Here is a 5,611-nt window from a genome sequence, read left to right on the forward strand (position 1 = left end):
TTAGGTACACTTCTAGGCAATACTTCTGCCTTGACATCTGTTTGTCTCAAATGTGTAAATTGTTTGTTATTCGGGTTATAGTTAAATGTGGTATTGAACTGTACTACATTATATTCAGAGATGTTCCTAATATTCTGAACCTCATGTACGTAGCTGGGGTAGACAAAACTATACCGACACCCCTAAATATATTGTAGTCCAGTACAGCATCACCTTCAACTATGACCTCAAACATTGGTGAATTGCCATAAATGTATAAATTCAAACACTGAGCTTCATAAACAAATGTTGCATACAATTGTACAGGTGTCCCTAATAAAGTGTATAAACTTAGCAGCAGTTTGGTAAATATGTAATTCTCGTATGCTTCCTCAGATGGTCTGAGCCTACTGCTGAAAGCCTTGATCCAGTAAATGAGGTCCCAACCTCTGCACCAGCAGGAGCCTGGCAGTAAGATAAAGGACCCAGCCCTCAGCTGCTTTGTATCGGCTCAGCCTGATGCCTATCTGAGCCCTAACAACGGCCTGTTCCTCCACTTCCAGCCAGCAGTGAAACAGTTCTTAAATCTTTAGGCAAAGAAGTAATGAATCATTTTATCATGGAGGATCCCCAGTGTGATGGCACTTATCCAGAGAGAGGAAAAACAGATCTGTGTTCCATGTTTGTTTTTAAAGCTCAGAGGAACTTGGAGCTTAGTTTCTTTCCCTCTTAATCGACTGCATTGAGTGTAAAAAGATTGGCATCAGGACCATGTGATATAACCCAGTGACACCAGTCTGCACTGTGAAGACAGGGGACTGGGTGTTTGTCTGGGAGGATGCCACTGTTTTTTGGCCTTTGATCCGTGAACTGCACCTCAGGCTGGACAGATAATGGACATAGGATCTGTCTGAATTATCTTGCACCTGGGTAAGTTTTGGGGAAATGGTCCTCAGTGGAGCTAGGTCTTATTTTGGTCCAATTCTTGCTGCCATCTGGGACAGAAGGATGATAGAAAACGGGTCTATATCATCTAATGAACATGTTATGAAGGATATACACAGCAAGGCACATCAGTCTTTTTCATTGATTCAGTTGGTGTAAAGTTAAGTAGCAGAATGTCAGTATAAAAATTTCTGTGAAACTTTTTTGTTACAAGATTAGTATCTTTTCTGCTTAGTTCCAGCTTTTGTTTGCATTAGACCAGATGGAAATAATTTCCCCACGCTGGCAGATTTTTATCTCGTTGTATGGAAATAATTGAAACATACTCTCAATGCACTACAGGAATGTGGGGTTTATTGTGATAAGTTAAATACCCCCAAACCCATGAAAGACCAAAGGCCCTATTATGTAAATATTGTAGCCGAGTATTTACGTGGGCTCAACTAGACATGCATATAAAATAATAAAACGACAAAGCTTCAGGTCTGAACTTCTTCGTCACTTTATTTTGCACTCTTCACTCCAAAACTGACACTCCCATCTCTCTCTTCCCATGTCCCCTTTCTACCCAAGTGTGGCAAGCCCCAAAGGACAAAGACAGCTTTTATGACTGGACAGGGACTCTATCAGTGGCGGTCTATGCCGATGGACCTCTCCAATGCCCCAGCCACCTTTCAACGATTGATGGAGCTAGTCCTCAGAGGGCTCCCATGGCACATCTGCATGGTGTACCTTGATGACATTTTGATCTACAGTAAGACCTTTGAGGAACACCTGCCTAGCCTCAAAGAGGTTTTCTCAAGGATCCAGGCTGCGGGGTTGAGATTGAACCCCCGCAAATGTCATCTTGCTCGGGATCATGTTGTCTTCCTGGGTCATGTGGTCTCTTGACAGGGTCTTCAACCCGACCCCAAAAATACAGAGAAAGTTTTGAACTGGCCGGTTCCCTGTTCTCCTTCAGAGGTGAGAGCTTTTGTGGGACTGTGTTCTTACTACAGGCAATTTGTTAAGGACTTTTCAAACATTGCTGCCCCGCTGAACCATCTCAAATGTGCCCTTTGAGTGGTCCACTGATTGTGATGAGTCTTTTCACCACCTGAAGCAGGTCTTGGCGTCCGAGCCTGTAGTGATACTGCCTGACTTCAGCATGCCCTTTAAAGTGTACACAGATGCTTCTAACATGGCTGTTGGTGCTGTTCTCGCACAGGACAGGGATGGACGTGAGCATGTTGTGTCCTATGCCAGCCGGGCTTTGAATTCCACTCAGAAGCATTGGTCTACATTTGATTGTGAACTGTGGGCTATTGTGTGGGCAACCAGGGAGTTCAGGCATTACACTGGACTTGCCCAATTTACCATTGACACTGACCATCATCTGCTTTTGGCCCTTCAGCGGATGTCCATTGAGAATGACCTGACGGGGAGACGGGCGAGGTGGTTACTGGAGCTTGACCCACTCAATCGTCACATGAACGCGGATGGGCATCGGACATGAAGGTGGCGGAGGACGGTGGTCCCACATCGCTGCACGTGAATGTGGTGAGTGCTGATCATGCAGCTGTTGATATGCCACGTTCTTCTGTTGTCACTGATTCTGCGGATACTGCAGCACCAGAGAACCCACAGCACAGGCCTGGCGGCATGTCTCCCTTCTCTGCTCTGTCTCATAGCTCAGCTGACATCAGAGCCATGCAGGATGCAGACCCCGACATTGGGACCGTTTTGGACTGGGTGTCGCGATCCCACAGGCCTCCAAGGTGGAAGTTGAAGGGGGCTTCTCTGTGGTTGTGTATAGACTTTGAACTGAGTTCCCCCGTCTCTCTATCATCGATGGCCTGTTATGCCGCTCAGTGAACTGCTCTCTCACTGGTAATCCTGTGGTCCAAATTGTTGTTTCCTCTGCACTGGTCCCTGATGTTCTTCTGCAGCTACATGGTGCACCTGCCGCAGCCCATTTTTCTTCGGAGCGTGTGTGGGAGCGGGCTAGACAGTTTTGTTATTGGCCTGCTATGTTCAGGGACATCAAGGAGTGGTGTGAGCGGTGTGTGGCTTGTCAGACATGCCGAAATCCTGTTCTCGCCCACCGTGCGCCGCTGGGTGGATCCCCGGCCGTGCGGCCCTTTGAGAGGGTGGCTATGGACATCTTGGAGCTGCCAGTGACTTCGAAAGGCAACCGGTATGTGCTGGTTGTTCAGGACTATTTCACTAAATTTGTCAATTTGTACCCATTGCATAATCAGTCAGCACAGACGGTTGCACACTGTCTGTTTGAGGACTATGTTCTACTGCATGGGGTTCCTGAGACTGTACATTCCGATCAGGGTCGGCAGTTTGAGTTGGAGGTGGTGCAGACTCTCTGTCGCCTGTTGAACATAAAAAAACTACTCTCTGTCGCCTGTTGAACATAAATAAAACTCGCACCACAGCGTACCATCCCCAGTCAGATGGCATGGTGGAGCGCTTCAACAGGATTCTGATTGATCAACTGGCTAAGACTCTTTTGACTTATGGGGGGGAATGGGATGACTATGTGAAGCATGTAGCTTTTGCGTACAACACCACTACTCATTCCTGTACTCGCTTTACACCATTCTTCTTGACCCATGGTCGGGAAGCACGGGTTCCCTCTGATGTACTGTTACCAACTCGTGCTCTTGATACTCAGGTTTTGGGTTCACATGCTGAGTTTGTTTCTTCATTACTGGAGAGCCTGAGTGTTGCCTTCAGTGGTGCGCGAATGCACAGTGAGATGGCTCATGATCGTCAAAAACTGTATCACGACGAGGCCTCGCGTCACCGGCCTTATGAGCTGGGTGCTATGGTGTGGCTGAGCAACCCGGTTGAGAGCCGCATGAAGCTGGCACCTCATTGGAAGGGACCTTACAAGATTATACAGGTCATGGACACATGTGGTGAACTGGGACTGACTTATAGGATTGTCAATCCTTTTGATGCTAATGAGAAGGCTCAGGTGGTGCATTATAATAGGTTGAGACCTTATTCATTGCCTGTTACTCACAGCCAGCCTTTGTCTGATGGTCACAGTAAACCTTCTGTGTCTATGGAGTCTGGGGTCTCTGGTGGAGCAAGGCTGACTTCTTCTCAGACCGGTTTGAGTGCTTTGTCTGACTCACGGTGTTCTGGTGAGTCGTTTGGGCCAAGTGTTAGTAGAACTGGGAGAGCTTGTAGACCTCCTGGCCATTTGAGGGATTTTGTGATGTTTTAGTTTGACTTTGCCTCTGTGTATGGGACAGTGTTCATGTGCATTTAATCTCCCATACGGTTCACGTTTAAGAGTTCAGAGGGTGATTTCTTTGTTTTGTTTTGTTGTGTAGCATGTCGGGTAATAAACGGGAATGTTTATTTGTGGGGAGGGGACGTGTGTAACAGACTGTTTAGTGTTATGTCTCCCCGGTGTGAATGTGCTGGTGCTCTGTTTATGTGTGTAGTATACCTTATGTCCTTTTGTCCTTTGGGGCTTGCCATACTTGGGTAGAAAGGGGACATGGGAAGAGAGAGAGGGGAGTGTCAGTTTTGGAGTGAAGAGTGCAAAATAAAGTGACGGAGAAATTCAGACCTGAAGCTTTGTAGTTTTATTATTTTATACGCATGTCTAGTTGAGCCCACGTAAATACTCGGCTACACTACACACATAAACAGAGCACCAGCACATTCACACCGGGGAGACATAACACTAAACAGTCTGTTACAATGTGAAAGTAATCGTTCATCCCTGACGGAAATGAGATGTGAATATTTATAAACGCAGGAACCACACTGAACTGTCGCTGTTTCGGTGCCACCAGCTCCCCTCCACCTCCATACCTTTTGAAATGGTCCCTAATGGGTACCAGATTTTCACCCGCGGACGCGATAGCCATCAACCCCCAGTAACTTGATCTCATCTCCGGTTGGATCTCTGCAGCGTCCCGGGGTGTGTGGTGGTGAAAGCAGCCCGCACATCCCCTCTATCTCTCTTTAGACACAGCAGGACCGGACAGCCGCCGGTCTGGCTTCAAAAACACCGTGGTTGTGGTCAAAAGCAACTGGTGGCGTCAAGCTACCCGAGGAAAGTGTGAAACCCGCGGAGATGAGACACTATAGCCGTCAAAATAAGCGTTTTTATTGTAGGGGGCAGAAATGAATTTCTACATTCTAAATATTGTTATAGTGTGGGTAAAGATGTCCATGTCCCCTAACCACTAGGGGGCCTCCTCTCCCAGGTGTGATATTTCCCCCCACGTATCATTAAATATTAGACAAGCCTGTTTTATGTTCTGTTCCAAACAAACACCCAGCTCTCCACATGAATCTCCTCATTGTATTACCAATATTTTTCATGAGTCTTTGTCAAAACGCACAAATCCTTAAATCCTAACAAAGATTTGATCAAGTTACCTCAGAAGTTTGTATTGTGTAGAAGTAAAATGTACCTTTAACAGTGGATATTTACGCGGACAGGCAGAATAAAAGCATTAGGTTTGGTGTTGTAAGATATAGCCCAGTTCTTTCAACCAGGAACTCAGAGGGACGACGCAGACCACTTGGATATATATAAAAAATATAACCGTGCTGGTTTATTCAAAGGGTCACAGGCAAGAATTAACATTACACGTCCAGGCATCTTCCACCCCAAAGCTGCTCGCAGGCAGCCCGGAAGAAGAAAGACCCTGAACCCAAGATCTCT

General features: G+C 46.6%; 1 protein-coding gene across 2 annotated transcripts in view; it reads left to right on the forward strand.

Moving 5' to 3' along the window:
- Positions 1 to 2,714: 2,714 nt before the first annotated feature.
- The window catches only part of LOC109951751 (collectin-12), a 27,758-nt gene continuing 24,861 nt past the window's right edge, over positions 2,715 to 5,611 (forward strand). Inside the window, exon 1 of one of the 2 annotated variants that reach the window (XM_020586409.1) lies at positions 2,715 to 3,100. The gene's annotated coding sequence lies outside the window, so the exon portion shown is untranslated. Of the gene's footprint in view, positions 3,101 to 3,980; positions 4,068 to 5,611 lie in introns of those variants that run through there. The other variant, XM_020586410.1, reaches the window with a different exon arrangement.

The sequence above is a fragment of the Monopterus albus genome, unplaced genomic scaffold, assembly GCF_001952655.1.
Source record: "Monopterus albus unplaced genomic scaffold, M_albus_1.0 scaffold405.1, whole genome shotgun sequence".
NCBI classification, from domain to species: Eukaryota; Metazoa; Chordata; class Actinopteri; order Synbranchiformes; family Synbranchidae; genus Monopterus; species Monopterus albus.